Source organism: Chiloscyllium punctatum, chromosome 36 (genome assembly GCF_047496795.1).
Source record: "Chiloscyllium punctatum isolate Juve2018m chromosome 36, sChiPun1.3, whole genome shotgun sequence".
Lineage (NCBI taxonomy): Eukaryota > Metazoa > Chordata > Chondrichthyes > Orectolobiformes > Hemiscylliidae > Chiloscyllium > Chiloscyllium punctatum.
Genome location: NC_092774.1, coordinates 61,035,709 through 61,060,588, shown reverse-complemented (window position 1 = coordinate 61,060,588; position 24,880 = coordinate 61,035,709). Strand labels below are relative to the sequence as shown.

General features: G+C 45.1%; 1 long non-coding RNA gene across 1 annotated transcript; it reads left to right on the top strand.

The window, feature by feature from the left end:
* The first annotated feature begins 894 nt into the window (after positions 1 to 894).
* On the top strand, positions 895 to 14,336 carry LOC140460566 (uncharacterized). Its single transcript, XR_011954196.1, has 2 exons — positions 895 to 1,361; positions 13,459 to 14,336. It is a non-coding gene; the product is annotated as an uncharacterized lncRNA (long non-coding RNA).
* Positions 14,337 to 24,880: the final 10,544 nt, after the last annotated feature.

The following is a 24,880-nucleotide window of genomic DNA, read 5'->3' as shown; positions in this document are numbered from 1 at the left end:
ACCTATTGTTAGAAAAGCTCTGCATTTGAATGATATTCGTGAGAAGGTAATTAAAATCAAATTCTGGGATTAACATACCTTTCGAAACCCATTCAAAAGGTGAAAGATTTAATCTAAAATTGTTTGGATGTATCACATCTCCATGCCACTGGACTCCATTGGCTATAAACTCCGTGATCGTGATCTCATTCTCCACAACCACCAGATGAAGGAGCGGCGCTTCGAAAGCTAGTGCTTCCAAATAAACCTGTTGGATTATAACCTGGTGTTGTGTGAATTTTAACTTTCTCCATGGTTACTGGTTCCATCACCCATTCAAGACCATTCCAAATCGTAATAACTTGCTTATTTTCTTAAAAATTAAACCATCTCACGGCCACTACAGCCCCCTTTTTAAAAATGGCTGCACTATTTCCAATACGGTCATGCTTCCTTAATGTTACCATGTACTTCTACTTATGAACAAATCTCTTCAGATTTCAATGTATCTTTTTAAATATAAAAATGCCCCTTTACATGTAGCTCACCCTTTAAATGTGTTATGTTCCTCTCAGCGCAATCGTGCTCCTCGATAATGTATATTTACCCCTTTAGATATCAGTATGTCTCTTAAAGGGGTACTTCTGCTTAAAAGTAGGGCAACGTTTCTTCGAAATGTAGATTCACTTAGATATAACTGCGTCACTTTACATATTAAGATATCCCTTTGAATGTGCCCACATCCCTTTTGAAATATAATCTTGTCTATTTAAATCTGTTTATTTGCAAAAATAGGCCGTTAAAATGTCCACGTCACTTTAAAATACAGGTTGCCCCCTTTAGCTATGACGCCGTTCCGTTATATGTCGGAATATCTGTTTAAATTGAGCCGTGAGCTTTCCCAATGTAGACAGGGCTCCTCGGAACGTGGCAGTGTCCCCCCTGCAGCTGCAGAGCGAGACAGGAGAGTTTGTTTTTGTGAATGAGCAGTTGTAGCGCGAGGTGGCTGTTACTTGGTGACGGTGAGGCTCCCCCGGCCCCGCCCATCCCCCTGAGCTGACGTCACGCGGGGGTGAAGGCGGTTGGGAGGAGAAGTCGCTCGAGCGGGGAAGGGGCGGCCGTTAGGAAAATGGCGCCGTGCGGCCCCGGGGCAGACACCCGTCACTGGGCACCGCCGCCTTCCTGGTGCAGCTGCTGTGTCACGGCCACACCGCCCGGCTGTACAGCAGGCAGGAGCCGGTGACCATTCTGGAGGCGGATGGGGTTAAGGGCCTGTTTGGGAACCCGTCGGCCGCCTGGGTGGTGGAGTTCTACTGGTCGTGGGGCGGCCCCTGTGTCAACTCTGGGGCCACCTGGAAGGTACTGGGCCCGGGAGGTGAAAGGTGAGGCAGGTTGGGGGGGACGGAGGGGAAGGAATGTGGGGCCTGTCCTGTCATAGTGACATTTTACACTCACTTTACATCTGCTTTTATTGGGGCTTGTGCTGTTTACCCCCTCACTGTTTGTTTAATCCTTGTGCTGTTTACTCTTTGCTGTTACTTGTGCAATTGCTGAGGGTAGTGTGGAGATACTAGTGAAGGAGATTATGCCCCAGCATGTATATGTTCCTCAGTCATTGAAGGGGCAGGACCTGTTGAGAATGGTTAATAAAGTATGTGGTGCACTAAGCCTTGTTAACATGGATATAGTTTGTTATTTGGAAAAGTAGACTTTTTATTATTTAGAGTCATAAAGATGAACAGCACGGAAACAGACCCATTCGGTCCAACCTGTCCAGGTCTACCATATATCCTAAATTAATCTAGTGCCCTTTGCCAGCACTTGGCTCATATCCCTTTAAACCCTTCCTATTCATATACCCAGCCAGATACCTTTTAAATACCAGCTTCCAATACTTCCTCTGGCAGCTCATTCCATACACGCACCACCCTCCTTATGGAAACATTGCCCCTCAGATATCTTTGTGGTCTCACCCTAAACCTATGCCTTCTAGTTGTGAATCTCACCCCAACACTGAGGAAAAGACTTAAACATTGAGCAGCCACACAAATGCAAAAGCAATCAAATATCGAGCCACATGGAGGAGAAAAAAATTATGTTTGTACCCTTTTTGTTAGCCGATAGGCATTTGGAAACTTAAAATCTGTCAATAACACCAGCATTGCTACAGAGCAGATTGAGGAAAAGACATAAAAACATTGAGCAGCCAGACAAATGTAAAAGCAATCAAATATTGAGCCACATGGAAAAATAATATGGCTCTACCCTTTTTGTTCTCCCATAGGAATTTGGACACTTAAAATCTGTCAATAACACCAGCATTGCTACAGTGCATATTGTGTACACTCCTCAGTGTCAACAAGCAGCACATGTTTGCCGGTGTCACCAAAACATTGGGCGTGTTCCTCACTGTCGACATAAAAGGGGCGAGACCTACGTTTGCTGGACAAATAAGGAGCACTGGAGGACCGGAGGGAGAATTGTCCTCCTGCCATTCGGACCTCCCCTATTGGTGAATGTGGAAGATGGACCATGAGGTTCTGAAGCTCCTGCTCTTCCTCTCTCTGAATGAAGATTGAGCTTCACCTCAGACTGCAACTTCTTTCCTCTGTCCAACATCTGAGAGTACAGCACTCTCTTTTCTCACCCCCATTTCCATTTACACTTCATTCTGAGGTTCAGTTGTTGACTTGGAGCAATTGAAAGGAATGGGAGTGAATCCAGCGAGGGGACAGACTCTGGAAAAGTTAGTCCAGGCCTTTGTTTTCAATTGGCAAAATAGACAGGCAGGAGACTGAAAGAATGCAGCAAGCCAGGCAGTATTAGGAGGTGGAGAAGTCGATGTATCTGGTGTAACTCTTGTTCAGGACTGTGGGTGGGTATAGGGAGAGCTGTGGAACAAGGGTGTGCTGGGGGCATGGTATTGAAGTGGGGATAGGTGGAGACAGGTAGAGGGTACAATAGACAATAGGTGCAGGAGTAGGCTATTCTGCCCTTCGAGCCAGCACCACCATTCATTGTGATAATGGCTGATCATCCTCAATCAGTATCGTGTTCCTGCCTTATCCCCATAACCTGGTACGACCTGGTTGGTGAATGGGAGGAAGGAATCTAGTTGGCAGGGAAGAGTGAAGGGGCTGGGAAGTGAGTTGGGAGATTATTTGAAATTGGAGAACTCAGTGTTGAGTCCTCCGGGCTGTTGACTGCTCAGACAGAAGATGAGGTTTTGTTCCTCCAATTTGTGGTTTGGTTTGTTGTGGTAATGGAGGAAGCCAAAGATAGTCATGTCAGAAGGGGAGTGGGAAGGGGCATTAAAATGGGTGGAGACTGGGATGTCCGCTCAGCCTCTGTGGATCCGGCTGTGATGCTCAGCAAACCGTTCCCCGAGTTTACACTCGGTTTCCCCGATGTAGAGAAGACCACAATTGGCAAAGCACAGCAGGTCAAGTAGTATCCGAGCAGTTGGACAGTCGAAGTTTTGGGCATGAGCCCTTCATCAGGAATGATGCGTGGATGTTCAGAGGGGCATCAGTGTCCTTCTGTGCCAGTTGTCAGACAGGTGCAGCAGGCAATGAGCAAGGCAAGTGGTGTATTAGCAAGAGGAATTAAGTTCAGAAGTGGGGATGTCTTCCTGCAGTTAGGGGGTCATTGAATATATTCAAGGCTGAGTTCATCTGATTTTTATGTGAATGTTTATGGGGAAGGCAAGAAAATGGTTTTAAGACTACTATAGAACCGAGTTACAGAGCCATACAGCACAGAAACAGACCCTTAAGTCCAACTAGTCCATGCTGACTATGTTCTCAAACTAAACCAGTCCCACCTGCCAGTATTTTGGCCCATATCCCTCCAAACCTTTCCTATTCATGAACTTATCCAAATATCTTTTAAATGTTGTTACTGTACCTGCATCCACCATTTCCTCTAGACATTTAGTCTGCATGTGAACCACTCTGTATAAAAATAATTTGTGGCCTTCAAGTCTTTTTAAAATCTCTTTCTCCTGTCACCATCAAAATTTACTCCCTAATCTTGAAACCCCAACCCAAGGGGAAGGACACCCGTCATTCACCTCATCTCTCCCCTCATGATTTTGTAAACCTTGATAACGTCACCTCTCCACCTCCTATGCGCCAGTGAAAAAGTCTCAGCCCATCCACCTAGATGCAGGTAGATCCATATCCAGTCATGATCGGTTCAATGCTGGTCCCAATTCTCTCTCTCGGTCTCCATGACAGCAAGAGACCACAAGACATAGGAGCAGAAATTAGGCCACCAGGTCTGCTCATTCCATTCAATCATGGCTGATAAGTTTCTCAGTTACATTCTTCCGCTATAAGCAAAGTGAAAATGGAGGGAGTGAGTGTGGGATGGAGATTTTCAGCTTCCAGGGAATAAGAGAGGAAAGAGTTCACTATAAATTAGAATTTATGGGATCGGCTGAAGAGCCGAGGAGTGTCAGTTGGAGTTTAATTTAGAGAAATCAGAGGTTTGCATTTTGGTCAAGCAATCCAGGCAGGACTGACATAGTTAAGGGAATGTTGCAGAATAAAGAGACCTTGGAGTGCTGGAGTCTCAGGTGGACAGAGTAGTGAAGGCAGTGTTTGGTTTGCTTTCCTTCATTGCTCATAGCATTGAGTATAGGAGTTGTGAGATCATGTTATATACACTTCCCACTCGAACGTGTTATCTAACTGCTTAACTGTTTTTAGTGAATATAGTCCACATCTCCCGCTGCTGCCATCACGTGGTTTGTTTGGAAGCCCTAGCTTTCGGAGTGATTAGATTTATTTTAGATTTTATTACTTAGTGTGGAAACAGACCATTCAGCCCAAACCGACCCTTTGAAGAGCAACTCACCCAGACCCATTCCCCAACATTTACCCCTTCACCTAACTCGACAGGCAAATTAGCGTGGCCACTTCACCTAACCTGCACATCTTTGGACTGTGGGAGGAAACCCACGCAGACACGAGGAGAATGTGCAAACTCCACACTGACAGTTGCCCGAGGTGGGAATTGAACCCGGATCTCTGGCGCTCTGAAGTGCTGCTGCTGCTTCAGGTGGTTGTGGAGAATAAGATCATGGTTAGACCATTTATAGCCAACGGAGTCCAGTTCATGGAGATGTGATACATTAAACAATTTAGATTAAATCTTCCATCTTTTAGAATGGAGTTCTGTTCTTTGGTATGTTAATCCCAGAACCTGTTTTCAGTAACTTTCTCAAGAACGTAATTTAAATGCAGAGCTTTTCTATCAAAAATGTCAGGCTGACTCGACATTGGAACCCAGACAGAAGTCTCACCTATTGGTGGGTAGGCTGTGACATTTTTCATTGGAGCACAGGAGGTTGAAAGATGAAGGTATTGGGTGCCTCATTAGCAAGTTTGCAGATGACATTCAGATTGATAGAATATCAAATAGTGAAGGGGACTGTCAGAAGATACAGCAGAATATAGATTGGAGAGTTGGGAAGAGAAATGGCAGATGGAGTTCAATCCAAACAAATGCGAGTTGGTGCATTTTGGAAGATGCAATTCAAGAGCAAACTATACAGTAAATGGAAAGGTCCTGGGGGAAATTGATGTACAGAGGTCTGGGTGTTCAGGTCTACTGTTCTCTGAAGATGGCAACGCATGTCAGTAGAGTGGTCAAGGCAGCATACAACACGCGTTCCATCATCAGACAGATTGAGTAACAGAGCTGGCAGGTCATGTTAAAGTTATATAAGATTTTGGTTCGGCCGCATTTGGAATACTGAGTACAATTCCAGTCGCCAGATTTCCAAAAGGATGTGGATACTTTTGGAGAGAGTGCAGAGGAGGTTCACCAGGATGTTGCCTGTTATGGAGAGCGCTAGCTATGAGTTGAGGTTGAGTAGATTAGGATTATTTTCTTTGGAAATAAGGAGGTTGGGGGGGGGTCCTGATTGAGGCCGAAAAACCATGAGGGGTGTAAACGGGTGGATAGGAAGAATTATTTTCACAGAGGGGAAGACTTAATTACTCAGGGTTACGAGTTCAAAGTGAGGGGGTAAAGGTTTGAGGGAGATATACATGGAAAGTTCTTCACACAGAGGGTGGTAGGCGCCTCGAATGCATCGCCAGCGGAGGCAGTAGGGGTGGGATCGATAGCGTCATTTAAGATGTATCTAGACAGATACATGAATGGGCAAGGAGCAGAGGGATACAGATCCTTAGAAAATAGGCGGCAGGTTTAGATAGAGTATCTCGATCAGCATAGCCTTGGAGGGCTGAAGGGCCTGTTCCTGTGCTGTAGGGTTCTTTGTTCTCTTTTCGAGGTTTACAAAACCACAAGGGGCATAGATAAGGTGAATGGCATGTGTCGTTTGAAGATTAGGCTGCAAATTAAGGTGAGAGGAGAAAGATTTAAAAACACATGAGGAGCACCTTTTTTTTTAAAACAGTGGTTTGTGTGGAATGAATGTCCAGAGGAAATGGTGGATGCAGGTTGAGTAACAACGTTTAAAAGACATTTGGATAAGTACATGAATAGGAAAGGTTCAGAGGAATATGGGCCAAACACAGGCAGGTGGGACTAGTTTAGTTTGTGAATATAGTCAGCATGGCCTAGTTGGGTTGAAGGGTGTGTTCTGTGCTGTATGACTAACTGCTCTGTACTGGTCTTAAAATCATTTTACTTGCCTTCCCCCAGAAACATCCACTTCATGGTTGTTCTAAAATCAAATGAACTTGGCCTTGAATATATTCAATGACCCCCTAATTGCAAGAAGACATCCCTACTTCTGAACTCAATTCCTCTCACTAATACACCTCTTGCCTTGCTGATTGCTTGCTGCATCCGTCTGACAACTGGCGGTGACTGGTGTGGAAGGATGCTGATACCACTTTTTACATCCACACATCATTGCTGAGGAATGTCGATTCTCCTGCTCCTCGGATGCTGTCTGACCTCCTGTGCTTTTCCAGTACCACACTTTTCGACTCTGATCTCCAGGATCTGCAGTCCTCACTTTCTCCACATCCCAATATATCACCATTTAAACAAGGCACCTCCTTTCGGCAGTTATTTTTTCATAACAGAGGTTATAACTTCACACTGTGGGATTGCATTTGCCATGTGTTTGCCAGTTGAGACACAGACCTGGACCAACGTTTCCCGATTCTGTCCCCTCCCTTGATTCACTCGTTTTCTTTTCAGTTGCTGCAAGTCAACAAATTAACCCCAGAATGAATAAATGAAATGGTAAAGACAGTGCCGTACTCTCAGATGGCGGATAGAGGAAGGAAGTTGCAGTCTGAGGTGAAGCTCGATCTTCATTTGGAGAGGAGCAGCAGCTTCAGAACCTGATGGTCCATCTTCCACATTCAGACAATTGGGGAGCTCTGATTGGCAGGAGGACCAGGCTCCTTGTCTGGCTTCTCATTGGTCCATTTGAAGAAGGGTTTGCACTTTCTGCAGACAGAGCATGCGCGGCTTTTGCTGAACCAGCATAGAGTCAGAAGTGTACAGCATGGAAGCAGACCCTTCGGTCCAACCAGTCAATGCCGACCAGATATCCCAACCGAATCTAATCCCGCCCCTCAACACCTGCCCCACATCCCTCCAAACCTTTCCTATTCATATACCCATTCAAATGCTTCTTAAATGTTGCATTCGTACCAGCCTCCACCACTTCCTCTGGCAGCTCATTGCATACACGTACCACGCTCTGTGTGAAAACATTGCCCCGTAGGTCTCTTTTATATCTTTCCCCTCTCACCCTAAACCTATGCCCTCTAGTTCTGGACTCCCCAACCCAAGGGAAAAAACTTTGTCTATTTATCTTGTCCATGCCCCTCATAATTTTGTAAACCTTTATAAGGTCACCTCTCAGCCTCTGACACTCTAGGGAAAAGAGCCCCAGCCTGTTCAGCCTCTCCCTCTAACTATGCTCGCATCCAAATCATTTATGTAAATGACAAAAAGTAGTGGATCCAGCACCGATCCTTGTGGCACTTCACTGGTCACAGGCCTCCAGTCTGAAAAACAACCGTCCACCACTACCCTCTGTCTTCTACCTTTGAACCAGTTCTGTATCCAAATGGCTAGTTCTCTCTGTATTCCGTGAGATCTAACCTTGCTAATCAGTCTCCCATGGGGAACCTTGTGAAACGCCATACTGATGTCCATATAGATCACATTACTGCTCTGCCTTCCTGAATCCTCTTTGTTACTTCCTCAAAAAACTCAATCAAGTTTGAGAGACATGATTTACCACACACAAACCCATGTTGACTATCCGTAATCAGTCCTTGCCTTTCCAAATACATGTACATCCTCTCCCTCAGGATTCCCTCCAACAATGTGCCCACCACTGACGTTAGGCTCACTGGTCTGTAGTTCCCTGGCTTGTCCTTACCACCCTTCTTAAACAGTGGCACCACGTTAGCCAACCTCCAGTCTTCTGGCACCTCACCTGACATGCACAGTATGCTCAATGAAGATGCTGTTCCTGATGGATTTAAAGTATCCAAATGGCACAATTTCTCTCAGATGTACACACACCCTCTCACAGGCTTCTCCTCCATCACACTCCCTTTACAAAGCATGTGCACACATATTCTCTCTCTCGCGTGCGCGCACACACACACACACACACACAACGATGGGGTGCATTTGCAGAATTATATTTACAGATATATTCAATTTTGCACAAAAAGCGCACAACATGCAGGTAGTCAATCCATGTAATATTTTATAAATTCCTACTTTGAAAATAGAACCAGTTCGATTTAAGATTGTGATACTGTCACACATTTCATGCATTGTCTGGGCTGAGCTGTCACCTGTTTTAAAAACCTTAAGTGATCTTGAGAATATGACTTAATAATAGTACTGTGATGTACACATTAATGAAATAAACCAACAACCCATTCTAAAGGATGAAAGACTTAACAGCAATCTACATTTGTCAATATACCATGTCAGTTGAATGACACTGATCTTTTGCTCTTAACTCTGTGTCTTATGATCCTGCTCCACAGCTACCCAATGAAGGAGCAGCGGTCCGAAAGCTAGTGCTTCCAAATAAACCTGTTGGACTATAACCCGGTGTTGTGATTTTTAAACCTTGTCCCACCTAGTCCAACAGCACCACCTCCACTTCCTTTCTAATGAACACAGCCCATACTTCCCAGTGCTGCCAGTAAACTGCCGCTGAAACAATGCAGTGCCTGCACTCCTGAAAAATTTATAACTTCTAACGAAACCAGCTACTCATTCACTGCTCCATCTGATACACAACATTGGAAACTTAGTGCAGGAGGCTGTAAGAAATGACCAGCTTTAAAACAAAAACCGCTTGGAGCTCTAAGCTTTCAATGAGAGCCTGAGTCTGGCAGAACGTTCAGGTAACCTTTATTGTGCCCCAACATTGTTACAGCTTCAGATGCCCCCAGCAAAAAGGCAGAGAAAGTGTAGCTGTTTGTTAGACAGCTCAACAACAGGGGGAGGAGCAAGGGGCGGAGCAAGGCCAACAGCAGGCCCCCGCACTATGCCTGCATTGCCTTGCACAATTTACAAAAATTCCTTCCCCTTCAGAGACTCCCCACCGTGTGGGAGCAGGCCACTCAGCCCAAAGACTACCCACCCACACAACTCCCTTACCCCTATTGCTCAACATTTACCCCTGACTAATGCACCTAACCTGCACATCCCTGTGCACGATATCCCAACCCAATCTCGTCCCATCTGCCAGCATGGGGTCCATATCCCTCCAGTTGCCTTTTAAATGTTGTAATTGTACCAGCCTCCACCACTTCCTCTGGCAGCTCATTCCATACACGTACCACCCTCTAAATGAAAAGGTTGCCCCTTAGGTCTCTTTCATATCTTTCCCCTCTCACTGTAAACCTATGCCCTCTAGTTCTGAACTCTCCCACCCCAGGGAAAAGACTTTTTCTATCTATCCTATCCATGCCCCTCATGGTTTTATAAACCTCTATAAGGTCACCCCTCAGCCTCTGACGCTCCAGGGAAAACAGCCCCAGCCTGTTCTGACTCTCCCTATAGCTCAAATCTTCCAGTCTTGGCAACATCCTTGTAAATCTTTTCTGAACCCTTGAGTTTCGCAACATCTTTCTGATAGGAAGGAAACCAGAATTGCATGCAATATTCCAACTGTACAGCAGTAACATGACCTCCCAACTCCTGTATTCAATATTCTGACCAATAAAGGAAAGCATACAAAACACCATCTTCACTATTCTATCAACCTGCAACTCCACTTTCAAGGAGCTATGAACTTGCACTCCAAGGTCTCTTTGTTCAGCAACACCCCCTAGGACCTTACCATTAAGTGTACAAGTACTGCTAACATTTGCTTTCCCAAAATGCAGCACCTCACATTTATCTAAATTAAATTCCATTTGCCCATCTGATCAAGATCCCATTGTAATCGAAGGTAACCTCCTTCGCTGTCCACTACACCTCCAATTTTGGTGTCATCAGCAAACTTGCTTACTATACCACTTATGCTCACATCCAAAAAGTAGTGACCTATTATCTATTTTCAAAGTGGAATTTACAATATATTACATCTAATGACTCCCTGCAGATTGTGCAGTCTTTCAGCAAAGTAGAATGTTTAGGGTATAGGTTTGCTTGCTGAGAGTAGGTTTGATATCCAGACGTTTCATCACCTGGCTAGGTAACATCAATGGTGACCTCCAAGTGAAGCGAAGCTGTTGTCTCCTACTTTCTATTTATATGTTTGTCCTGGGTGGGGTTCCTAGGATTTGTGGTGATATCAAAGTTACGAAAAGAGATACATATTTTGTTTAACCAAATACAATGGCAGTGCAGAGAATTTCAGAAAAGTGCAATAAATATTTACTTTTTACCCCTTATTCAACTCATTCAAGAATTTCAAATTGAATCTGAGCTAACTTGAGAGCAAATGGCAACATTTGCTTGTTAATAGACTCACCATAAATTATGAAAGATCACTTTTATCTAAGTCATAATGTTTAATCCCAAACGGAGCAATTAAGTGCAAAGTTACTTTCAACCATTTAATAAAACACTGCAAGTTTTATTTCATATGAAAATACATTCATTTTATAATTTGGATAAGATCTTTACAAAGGAAATATACTCAAATATACTCGTGGGCCCACAGTTCAAATAGCTTTCCTGGGTATCAATATTGACAACAGTTATGCAGCTATTATTTGGCAATTGACCAACTAATTGAAATAATTTCAGAATAAATGAGCTGCTTCATTATTATACATTGAGATATTGCATATCTTGGCTTTCACCCAAGTATTCTCCGAAGGAAAAAAATGCATCTGGATGGGGACATGAATAGGAAGAATTCAGAGGGATATGGGCCAAATGCTGACAAATGGGTCACTGGATTAATTTAGGATATCTGGTTAGCCTGGACTGCAGGGTTTGTTTCTGTGTGCTCATTACAGACGCCCCTCTTCTGGGATCCCCATACCAGCTGTTATTTTCATGAAATAATCTGACAATTGTTGACTTCCATCAACCTATTCCATCTGGAGAAATATCGTCTCTCTGCAAAGTGTGGTTCACGTTGGCAAATTCAATCCTCCTCCGGTCCTCAGGAACACACTCTATAATGCGCAACGTTCTCAATACCTGTTTAACATTCAGTGGGGAAACTATTTTCGGTCCAACAGTTAAACAGAATTCCTCAGAAAAGTTTTTGGCAAATGCACTGCTCCCACAAGAACTCGTGGGCCCACAGTTCAAATGCTTTTAACAGCTTTTTTTCTAATTTACCCGCCTTCCCAGGATGCAAAATTTCTCCCACCAGAAATTGTTTGCCCTGAAAAAAATCCAGCAGGAACATGATTATGGAGCTATCAGTAAAAATGCTTCATATGGGTCAACCAAGGTTAGAAATGGAAGAACATCTCTATTCAAAGTTACTGTTTGTTTGCCCTTTCAAAATTCTTTGAATTTAAGGTGTTCCATTGAAGCATTTAATTATGATCCATTAAAAGCACTATCCAGTCTCATCTGAGTGAGGAACCGACTCAACAAGTGAAATAACTTTTCTGTCTGCTCTTTAGATGTGACATCCTCACCCTCTCTCTGTTGATGCAACAGGATTACCAGAGCTGGAAGTACCACTCTCGGAATACAATTGCTGATCAACAGTTTACTTCTGTTGCTTAACATAAGGATTTAAAAGCTGCTCGCCTGATCTCACACAAAGCACAAAAGCTAAACTGTTCACCTGTGCATACAAGAGGAGAAATTTCACTTGGAATAAATCACAAAATAAGAACTGTTACCAGTCCCACAACTCATGTGTTTCCCACGGACAAAGTTAAAAATCACACAACACCAGGTTATAATCCAACAGGTTTGTTTGGAAGCACTAGCTTTCGGAGCGCCGCTCCTTCATCAGGTGGTTGTGGAGAATGAGATCATGATCACAATTTATATCCAAAGGAGTCTAGTGTCATGGAAGTGTGACACATCAAACAATTTTAGATTAAATCCTTCATCTTTTAGAATAGGTTTCTGCTCTTTGATTTGTCAATCCCAGAACTTGTTTTTTGTTACCTTCTCAAGAATGTCATTCAAATGCAGAGCTTTTCTAACAATAGGTGTGAATCCTGTCTGCGCCCGAATGTTGAGTCAGACTAACATTTTTCTTAGAGAAAAACTCTACTTTTAAATTACATTTTTGAGAAGGTAATTTATAGATTAGTCTGTAGAGGTTAGGGTGGATAGGCTGTGCTAAATTACCCTTAGTGACCAGGGATGTGAAACTTAGGGTGGATTGGCCATGGGAAATATGGAGTAAGGAGGTTGGTATGTGTTGGATGCTCTTCAGAGGGCCAGTGTGGAATAGATGGGCTGAATGGCCTGTTTCCACATTGTTGGGATTCTATGACTCCCACCACAAAGGAGCATTTTATCTGCATTTATCCTGTCAAGCCCCTTTCAGAATTCTACTGGTTTCAATAAGATCACTTCTGGTTCAGAGAGATAGACAGCACAGAAATAGACCTTTAGGTCCAACTCATCCATGGCGACCAGGGTTCCCAAACTAAACTGGTCCCACTTGCCTGCGTTTGGCCCATATCCCTCTAAACCTTTCTATTCATGTACCCATCCAAATGTCGTTTAGACTTTGTAAACGTACCTGCATTGACCACATCCTCAGCAAGTTCATTCCGCGTGTAAACCACCCTCTATCAAAAAGTTGTCCCTCAGGTTCCTTTTAAATCTCTCTCCTCTCACTTTAAAGAAATATGCCCCCTAGTCTTGAGCTCCCCTACGCGAAGGAAGAGCCCTTTGGTGTTCACCTTACCTCCAGTCCTCATGATTTTATCAATCTCAATGATGTCAACTCCCAACCCCCTGTGCTCCAGTGAATAAAGTCCCAGCCTCTCCTTATAACTCAAACCCTTCCAATCCTGGCGAATCTTTACCAAACCCTCTCTAATAGTATTCTTTCTATTACAGGAACACGAGAACCATACTCAGTACTCTGAAAGTGGCCTCACCAACATCCTGTACAACCTCAACATGATGTCCCAACACCTATACTCAGTGGGGGGAACAATGAAGGCAAGTATGCTAAATGCCGCCTTGACCACCCTGTCTAGCAGCGATGCAACTTTCAAAGAAGTGTGTACCTGAACTCCGCCATGTCTCTCTTTTACAGCATGACACAGGGCCCTACCATTAACTGTACAAGTCCTGACTGTCCTTGCTTTAGCAAAACGCAAGCCCTTACTTTTATTCATACCTCACTCATACACACGTGCTCTCTCAGACATGCACACATACACCCCCAACACACTCACAGGCATATAGTCCATCACACTCTTATGTGCACTCATGCATAAACTCACATGCACACACTCACATATCACTTTTTGGGCAAATTTGTATTGGCAGAATTATGTTTGCAGATACATTCAATTTTGCTCGAAAAGTGCACAGTCTGCAGGCAGTCAATCCATGTAATATTTTAGAAATTCCTACTTTGGAAATAGAACCAGTCTCATTCAAAATTGAGACATTGACAGACTCGAACCTCACACCTTTAATGTCTCGGCTGAGTTGTCACTATTTTAAAAAAAAAACTTAAGTCATCTTGAGAACGTGAATCAAAAGATGTTCTGGGATTTACAGATTAATGAACTGAAACCTGCAACGCATTCTAAAAGGTGAAAGACTTAACAACAATCTTGGTTCATTCAATATATCCTATCAGTTGCATGACACTGTGATCTTTTGCTATAAAATCTGTGTCTTATGATCCTGCTCCACAGTTACCCGCTGAAGGAGCAGCACTCCAAAAGTTCATACTTCCAAATAAACCTGTTGGACTATAACCTGGTGTTGTGTGATTTTTAACTTCCATCCAGGCGAGTTCACCATCAGCTCCTCCACATCGTTTCTGGTGAACACAGCCCACACCTCCCGATGCTGCCAGGAAACTTTACAATGCTGATGAAATGACACACTCTGCACTCCTGAAAAATTGACAATTTCTAATGAAACTGGCTGCTCATTCACTGCTCCATCTGATACGCGACATTGGAAACTTAGTGCAGGAGGCTGAAAGAAATGAGCAGCTTTAAAACAAAAACCTGTTGGAGCTCAAAGCTTTCAATGAGAGTCTGAGCCAGGGGGTAAATTCAGGTAACTTTTATTGAGATCCAACTTTGTTACCAGCTTCAAACCCCCTCAGCAAAAAGGCAGAGAAAAAGGAGCAGCTTTTTAAACAGCTCAAGGTCAAAGCGCAGACGCTACCCCACCACCCCCCAACTCACCTCACTTCTTTACTATTGGTCACCACCAAGTTGTCTCTTTGTAATTGGATCCTTGGTACAGCCTTAATCCGGAGGAAGTGTTGCCTCACTCAGCAATTTCAACCCATACCCTGTATCGGACCATCAGCACTGGGATTCAAACCTGGGAGCCCCCGGAACTGGGTTGATAGTCCACTTGATACTGCCACTCAGCCATCGCGCCTTCAATCCCGCTGCGATGGTACATGAACTCACTGGTGCCTCCGGAGATTGGTAGAGCTGGTGAAGCCCTTCCCGTACAGGGGGCAGCTGAAGGGCCTTTCTCCTGTGTGGATCTGCTGGTGGGTCAGCAGGTTGGAGGCCTGGGTAAATCTCTTCCCGCACTCAGGACACATAAAGGGCCTCTTCCCCCATGTGGACCCGCTGGTGTCTCAGCAGGGTGGAGGAATAGCTGAAGGGCGTCTCCCCAGTGTGGATCCGCTGGTGGGTTAGCAGGGTGGAGGAAGTGCTGAAGCCCTTCCCGCAGACGGGACAGGGGAACGGGCTCTCCCCAGTGTGACTGCACCTCCAGGACATATGGGACATGGAAGCTTTTCCCGAAGTTGCCACACTTCCACCGTTTCTCCACGGGGCTGGATTCCTCGGGTTTCTCCATGGCCGAAGCTTCAGTTACACACAAATGCGTGTGGAGCCCCTCCCCACCGTGAATTCCTCTTCCCAGGCCGTATACTGTTTCAGGCTCCACACTCAGTGCGCTGTAACAGTAGGGTCTCTCATCCAGTCCCACTGATGCTGAAAACGTACTCAAACAGGAACCAAAACGCTTTGCCCCTTCTCACAGAATCATAGTTGAAAACCGTTGCGGTCCCGATGGATTGAGTGACTATCAGACATTGACGTCAAAGTGAGGACTGCAGACACTGGAGAGTCAGTATCGAAAAACGTGGCGCTGAAAAAGCACAACAGGTCAGGCAGCATCTGAGGAGCAGGAGAGTCAATGTTTCGGGCATAAGCCCTTCCTCTGTTGATTTTGAAGCTTCAGTCTTCAGATCTTCAAATACACTGTTAAAAACAGATTACAAAAGTCATCACTATCAGTGCAGGGTAGAAATTCAGAACAAGCAATTCTACCATCCCACTCTCCCTTCCCCTCTGTTCTCACTCCGCTCTAACTAATTCCCCTGCAGGTGCTGATTCAGGATCTTACAGGGGCAGAAAAGCAAAAACGTCAAGACTGACTTCTCTCTGAATTTTAGATACCTCCACCTGAAAGTTAATATCTTTCACAACATTGGGATACTGCTGAGAGTGAGCAGGTCTGATTTTGTGAAGCAAAAAAAAAGTGTGTCAATTCAGGGTGAACCTGCAATTCAGCTTCTTGAGGAAGAACCAGACACAAAATGGTTAACGACCCCAGGAAGGTGGGAGCAAAATGAGACGTCAAGGCATTAATACCGATACACTTCAGTCAAACTCTTCTGCTTCCAGTCAGGGCAAAACATCCTCTGAAAGTCCAGTTATCACAGCCACACTTCTGCTTTCACTGAAGACAATTAGAGTCACACAGCACGGAAACAGACCCTTGAGCACAACCTGCCCAGATATCCTAAATTAATCTAGTCACATTTGCCATCACTTGGCCCCTATATGGGCCAGGTGCTGGCAGCTGGGACTAAATTGGGTTGGCTATCTTGTCAGCAAGGACGAGTTGGACCGAAGGGTTTGTTTCTGTGCTGTACATCTGTACGACTCCAGTTTACCATCACTTGGCCTCGACCCATCTGAACCCTTCCTATTCAGATGCCCATCCAGGAGCCTATTAATTTGTCATCGTACCAGCACCCACCACTCCCTCTGGCAGCTCATGCCATCGCTCAAGCGACACCACATTGAAAGCGTCTGGTCTGGTGCATCAGATGACATCAGGATAATCTCAGATCGTTCCAGATCGCATCGATACTCAGTCAGTGGCTTTCCCGATCAGGATGTTGTACGTGATCAAGAAGGTCAGTGGGTAGGCAATCCCCCACCTCTTAGTTCAAGTATCTCTACGAGAATTCCCTTGCTGGAGGGTCCCTTGGAGACACTTCAACTGGACTTCATTGAGTTGTAGAAATGTCAGTGCTATAAATATGTTTTGCTTATTGTTGATGTCTTTTCTAAGTGGATTGAAGCCTACCCTCCTCCTAACGCTACTGCTGAGACTGTGGTGAAGATTTTGTTTAAGGAAATAATTCCCCACTTCAGTATATCTGCGTGCATTAGCTCGGACAATGGACCACACTTTGTAGGTAATGTTAACGGAGAACTCTGTTCCCAGCTTTGTATTTGTTGGCAACTGCATGGTGCTTATCATCCTCAGGCGGCCGGCCTTGTTGAATGTTTTAACCAGACTCAAGACTAAACTTGTCAAATTAATGGCAGAGTCTGGCCTCTCCTGGTTATGCTAATCCCTGTGGCCTTATTCCAGATACGATCCGTGTCTGCGGGCAAGACACTACTGTCTCCAGCTGAGAGTGTCTCTGGTCACCCTCTCCGTACCCCTTGGAATGATTTGGCTCTCTTCTCAGTCCACTTCCACCACGTGACCAAAGCAATCATTGGTTATGTTCTGGCTCTAACTAGTGTTATGCGTGCCTTTTACTCCCAGGAGCGTGCGGCCTACAGCAATGTTCCCTCCCTTTCAGCCTCATCACAGGTAGAGCCTGGTTCGTTGGTGCTTGTCAAGAACTGGACTCCAACCTCGTTGGGATGGCCCCTTCCAGGTTTTACTTCCCACCCCTACAGCGGTCAAAGTCGCTGGGTGCTCAGCTTGGGTCCAACTGTACCATTGTAAATTGATTGACCACACCAATCAAAAGGGGGGAAGAGGTGGAGAGAATACTGGAATCCCAACAAAAGGAGTGGACCCTGTCCAGTTGGGTTTTTGAATTTTGCTGTTGTTCTAATGTTAATCTTATTACAGATACTTGAAGTAAGAGGAGGGACATGTGGGGGAAATCGCTTATCTCCTCACCTTTCTGATCACGTACAACATCCTGATGGGGAAAGCCACTAAGTAATGGATGGGACCAGGAATAATCAGAGATTATCCACCACCCATGCTGAGGAGATGTCGTCCAGTGCACAGGACCAGACGCCTTTGATGTATGGAACATGATGAAGATTGATTATTGCAATGGACTCTTACATCAGAAAGACCAGATGGTCCATCTGGACAGTAGAAATCAGTGGGAGTTACCATGTCGTTACCGAACATGTCTTTTTGATTTTACCTGCAACCGCAAGCCTAGTGAGGATAAAAGCTTTCAACCCTGTTAGTATGGTAAATATTTTAAGGGCGGCCAGGAACTCCATTCCTTTTTGCAGGGCAGGCCGACTCAAGAAAAGGGAAGCCTGATAGGGGAAACTCCTCAATCCACAAACAACTTATTTATACAGGCCCACAGAACGCTCTTCACCCCAGAGGCAGTAGTATGTTACCCCTCTCGGGAGATGACTTACTTGCCCCGTCCCCAGTCCGGATTCCAATCTATTCATCAGAATTCCTACTGCCGACCCTGCGAAGAGAAATATCACTTTCCAATACCTCTGGTCTGTGTATACAAACAGCTGGTGTAACACTGGCTGGGGTACAGCAGGCCTAATGCGGCACATGGACCTGGAATGGAACCCTTCCCTTATGCATTTATAGGCCTTTTCTCTTTTCAGAATCTGATACTGTCACCAAGACCATGTACAATCGAGCTAAGGGAGCTCCCAATGGGAACAGCATTCTGAGGACCATTGTCTCCCATACAGTGCGAGTGCTCGAGTCACTTGGCCCATTTTTTACAGCGCTCAAGCAACTCCTCTTGCAAAACGTCGACCCTTTACTCCTGTAGGCCTGACCAGACCCCCTGCTGTAACATTTCAGTAACCTATTTTGACAAACTCTCCCTAATATACACCAAACCAGACTATTATTTCTTCAGCTAAGGTAAAGCTACCAATTTCCTTTTCCTTGATGGTAAAGATGTCCCTCATAAGGTCACTATCGGAGCCCTTGTTCCCACAACAGTACCTTGTCCTGGCCAGTGGACAAGTCGATGGAACCTCCATCTGAGGAGGATGCAGCGATCGGTCTCAGCCAACCTTGCTCCAACTGGAAGGATCCCAAGGGACTGGATGACAATACAGGACACCCGATAGGCTGGGGAATCCAGAGTACCCTGAGGTTGGAAGGATCAGCAGGAGTGACAAGTCAACAGAACCGCAATTCCCTCTTTTGGGGCCTGACCATTCGAGGAAATAAGACTAAAGAGGCTCTGGAACAGAGTAAACTGGGATTATCAGACCCTTGTCTTTACTCTATGCAGATTCGGTATGCCTTAGACTGTATACTCGCCCGGGAGGGTGAGGTCTGCACCATTGTCCAAGATAAATGAACGATGGGCATTCCTGATCTCACTGGCAATATTACTGAGATACAAGAAGAGATCCAGGTATTCCTTGACAGAATGACTGAAGGGACAAGTTGGAGGAACTGCAGATCGGGCTGAAGGTACAATTGGCTTATCAATTTAGCTATGTCTGTTTATCGGTATTGGTATTCTTAGGTATTTAATTGCTAGGCTTATGAGGTCCCTTAGTGATATAGATTTGCCCCAGAAGATGCTGCTTTTGCGATCTGATGGCTCACCCACACGGGTCAATGGCGATGATAAATATGACCAGATGAGCTGCGAAGATGGTGGTACCGCTCTGCAGGATGTTGATGGCTGGACCACCTTGAAGGGATTCGTTTGGACTAGCCTTCTCTTTCAGTGATCGTGGTGTAATCAAAGGGAGGAATGAGGGTGTGGGCATCTGGGTGATAAAGTCTAGAGCCTTAAAACTGGTCTTTAAACATTCAGACTAAAATGTAATGCTGAATTATTGAATACATTTACTGCACTAGAAAATAAACAGACAGGAAGGCTCAGAAAGAGGAGAGAACTTAAAGTTAGGGACACCTGAGCTCACCAAGTGATAACAGGATGCTGTAAGGCAATTACAAACGTTTGCCTCAGCATCAATGAATCTGTGTGAACAGGACACCAAGTGATAACATTCACAGCCGTTCCCTTGTGAGACCATTTTAGTGCTGAGGCTGTTGAATCCCATAGAAAATTAACTCTTAGTGCTTCTCTGCTATGGATTGAATTGAATTGCATTTTGGGACTTTGAGAGATTTTTATTCCAGGCTTCTAAAGAGTGTGATCTCCAGGACAAACCAAGAGAGAGGCTTTACAGGTCTGAGTTCTCAAAGGATTCCCTGGGCCACCTCAAATCTCCACTTTAACATGGGAGGTAGGACAAAATGGCTTCTGCTTGGCTAACTCAGTCAGAGCTGAGTCAGGCATATACCCACGACTCAGAACAAACAAGAAACCACAGACTGATGTAAATCCGGTGAAAAAACAGTGTGGAAACGGGCCCTTCAGCCCAACCAGTCCACAACGACCCTCTGAAGAGTAGTCCACTCAGACCCATCTCCCTATAACTATTGCACCTAACATTATGGGCAGTTTAGCATGGCCAATTCACCAAACCTGTACATCTTTGGATTGTGGGAGGAAACCCACACAGACACGGGGAGAATGTGCAAACTCCATACAGACAGCCACCCAAGGCTGGAATCGAACCTGGGGCTGTGAGGCAGCAGTGCTAACCACTGGGCCACTGATGAGTACACCTCGAGTGCCAGAAGAATCTGCCGACTTTTACAGAGTTTGGATAGAACTTATGTACATTGTTTAGAGTCAGACATTGAGCATGATCACATAGTAACAACCAATCAGATCCCGCAAGGTCCTCGTGCATTTTTGACTTAGCCTAGGGTGGCTCAGTGGTTAGTACTGCTGCCTCACAGCACCAGGATCCCAGGTTCGATTCCAGCCTTGGGTGACCGTCTGTGTGGAGTTTGCACATTCTCCACGTGCCTGCATGGGTTTCCTCCGGGTGCTCTGGTTTCCTCCCACAGTCCAAAGATGTGCATGTTAGGTGAATTGGCCGTGCTAAATTGCCCATAGTGTTAGGTGCATTAGTCAGAGGGAAAATGGTTCTGGGTGTGTTAGTCTTTGGAGTGTCAGTGTGGACAGGTTGGCCCGAAGGGCCTGTTTCCACACTGTTGGGAATCTAGTCTAATCTAATCCTTCTGGGCTGATCAGAATCTACTGACCCAGCCGTATCAAAGAATAAACTATTGCTTGTGTGATTGACGAAAAAGAGTCACTTCCAGGTGTGTTTATTGACCAATCCCAGAAATCCGAAGATCCGGACAGCAGTCCAGATCAGAACAACCAGATAGGAAATGGTTAATGTCCCCCAGAATGTGGGGAGCAAAATAAGACATCAAGGCATTAACAACAACACCAGGGAGAACCTGAACATACAGATGTGGCAAGCCAGAATCACAGATGTACAGCACAGAAAGAGTCCCTTCAGTCCAATTCATCCATGCTGACCAGATATCCTAAATCAATCTAGTCCCATTTGCCAGCACGTGGCCCACGTCCCTCTAAATGCTTCCCAACATATACCAATCCAGATACCTTTTAAAGGTTGTAATTGTACCAGCAGTCACCACTTCCTCTGGCAGCTCATTCTTTACACACACCACCCTCTGTGTATAGGAGTTGCCCCTTAGGTTTCTTTTAAATCTCACCCTCACCATAAACCTATGAGCAATCCCAGATCAAAGATCTTGTCTATTTACCCTCGCCATGCCCCACATTATTTTATACAAGGTTGTAGGGTCACCCCTGTAGGATATAGGTAAAGCAGTGTTACTTCTGCAACCATAATTGCTTCTGCAAGGTAAATGAACTAACGCCAGTGTATAATTGTTTCAGCCAAGAGTGGAGTTAACAAGAATGAAAGCTATGTGAAGGAAATATATAATTGCTTTTGTATTAGATAAAATGTGCGTACAAGAATGAAATGTGCCTGCAAACAATGGTAGATGTTACAGACAAAGAGATAAGATGCTGTGAGGGGAGGGGGTGTAGGTTAAGCTAGCTAATGCTCGTTCAAACAGTTATAAGCATCTGTTTCCTGCTTCTGCAAAACAAAAAAAAATCAAGGAGGTCAGAAAGCTCAGTGTCGGCGAAAAATGGGAGGAAATGTTGCTTTCGCAAACAAGGAAGCAGCTGGCAGTGAAAGAGGATAGACGCTAACACTTTGTTCACGCACAAGGCCGGGTAAGGCAAGAAATAGACAAGAGTAATGGGCGCCACCAGGAAAGAATGGAGGGACAAAGCGATCTTTTGAGGGTCAGCTTGGAACATCAGGGCGGGGGGGAGGGGGAGGGGAAGGGGGGAATGTGAATGAGGGAAAGAAGCTGAATGTGCTGGAGCAAGGTTGAGGAAGAACAGAGGATGCAAAACCGGCTTGAAGCTACAATGAGGAACATTGCATGTGCTGTACTTGTACCTGTTGCATTTACTTGTGGGAATCGGGTGCATTTTAAACATCAAAACAGAAAAGATATCCAGCCCTCCCCGTTCCCAATCTCTATTCTTCAGTCCCTCCTCACCCGGATAATTAAGACACATACCTGAGTTTGCGGAGTCTGTTCCCTCCCTACATTCACTCCAGTTGCTACAAGTGACCAATTTCCCCTCCCAGGATGAAGAGTCGTCTAGAGGGCGAGAGATTCACGTTGAAACTGACATGGCCACTTCCGCGTTGTGACGTCACAAAGGAACTAGGGGCGGGGCGAGGAAAAGTGACGGTTGGGGGGCGGGGCATGACCGACAAAGGGAAACCGCACTGCGCATGCGCTGCGCCTGCAGCAGACGAGGACGAGAACACACTTTTCAAAAACACCCCTCCCTTAAGAGAATCCCCACAGTGTGGAAGCAGGCCACTCGGCCTCACCGAACCTCCCAAGGGTCACCTACCCACACCCATTGCTCTACATTTAACCCTGAGTAATGTACCTAACCTGCACATTATGCCTAATTTCGCAGAGCCAATCCACCCTAACCTGCACATCCCTGGGCACGATGGGTATTTCAGCATGGCCAATCCACTTTAGATTAGAGTGGTACTGGAAAAGCACAGCAGTTCAGGCAGCATCCGAGGAGCAGGAAAATCGACGTTTCGCACAAAAGCCCTTCATCATGAATAGAGGCAGAGTGCCTGCAGGGTGGGGGTGGGGATTGAGAGAGATAAATTTCAGGTTGTCAGGTGTATGTTGATTTTAAAGAATATTAAGGGTCTTTTAAGAAATAGTTTTAAGCTAAGAAATTACTTGTAGCTGACCACAAAAAAAGGGCAGCGGGGCACTCTAAATAAGCTCATAGTTTGTAGGTCCGCTTTTTGGACAATCAAGATAGTAAAGGATGATCTCAAAGGTCAGACGGTTAGATAAGATAAGAGGAACTGGACAAAATAACAGGAAGGCTGTACTGAACAAGGACAGCCAAATAAGGCAGATTTAAAGAAAAACAAGCGAGGTAATTAATAAGTATGAAAGGCTTAGGCTTGGATGCAGGGAATTACCAAATGAAGGAATAACGGGCGCAAATAATAACCAAATAAAAGGGATAGAATGAAATAGACACTTATAATAGGTTTATTGGTCAGTGTAGGGGTGTCGAGAGAGCCCTCAGAAAAGTATAAAAAGCTTTGTATTTTACTGTCGGATATGTCTCTCCTCATACAGACACCCATCTTGCAACATGTTGGAATAAATGTGCTGCTTCAGAACTCTTTGACTCGGACTGAAAATTATTGATTAAGTGGGGTTCGTTTCTCACAGCACTATGGGTAATTTAGCATGGCCAATCCACCCTAACATTCACATCCCTGGGCACTATGGGTAATTCAACATGGCCAATCCACTTTTGATTAGAGTGGTGCTGGAAAAGCATGCAGTTCAGGCAGCATCCGAGAAGCAGGAAAATCGACGTTTCGGGCAAAAGCCCTTCATGAGGAATAGAGCCTGCAGGGTGGAGAGATAAATGAGAGGAGGGTGGGGGTGAGGAGAAAGTAGCATAGAGTACAATAGGTGAATGGGGGTGGGGATGGAGGGGATAGGTCAGGGAGGAGTGTGGGGGAAGGTAGCAAAGAGTACAGTGGGAGAATGGAGGTGGGAATGAAGGTGATAGGTCAGACAGGAGGGTGGAATGGCCTGTTAAGTTCCGAACTCTGCTGGTTTAAAGGTGGTCCGGAGTCCGTGTGGGATGAGTTGGTTATGGAGGCAGGCACTGACGAAGCAAATCTGGCTGTGGTAGCGAGTCTGTTTCAGGACATGGTTGAAGAGCTTCAGGGCAGAGGAAATGACCTGGGAGTTGCAGTGGGAGAGGGACTCCCTGAGATTCTTATAGAGAGAGGAGGAAAACTTCTTCAAGGCAGGTATCCTTGCAAGAGGATTCATAGTAGGGTTAAAATCAACGAGGTAAAAACAAGGACTGCAGATGATGGAAACCAGATTCTAGAATCACAACTCCAGGCTGTAGTCCAACAGACTTCTTTGGAAACAGTAACTTTTGGAGTGCTGCCTTTTCATCGGGTGGTTGTGGAGGATAAGATCCTAAGACACAATTTAGAGCAAAACATTCCAGTGTCCTGCCACTGAACTGGTATATTGAACAAACCTGGATTGTTAAGTCTTCCACCTTTTCAAATAGGTTGCAGGTCTCATTACAATGTAAATCCCAGAATTTCTTGTTGTCACCTTCTCGAGACAACAAGGTTTTATAGCAAAAGCTCACATCTCAACCCAGACAATGCATTAAAGGCGTGAGGTCAGAGTCTGCCTGTATCCCAATCTTGAGTCAGACTGGTTCTATTTCCAAAGTCGAATTTACAAACTATTACATGTATTGACTGCCTGCAGATTTTTGCTGAAAAAAATGCACATAGAATGTATTTGCAAATATACATCCCCGCCTCCCCCCCCCACCCCCCCCCCCCCCCACACACACACACACACACCAGTTGGGTGAATTCGTACTTGCTGAATTATGTCTTACTTTGCTCAAAAACTGCATGAATCCATGCAAGAATCTGTAAATCAGTTTAACCATTGTGGCACAGACAGTCTCACACAGGGGAGTTCACAATTCAATACATTATCTGGGCTGACGCGACAG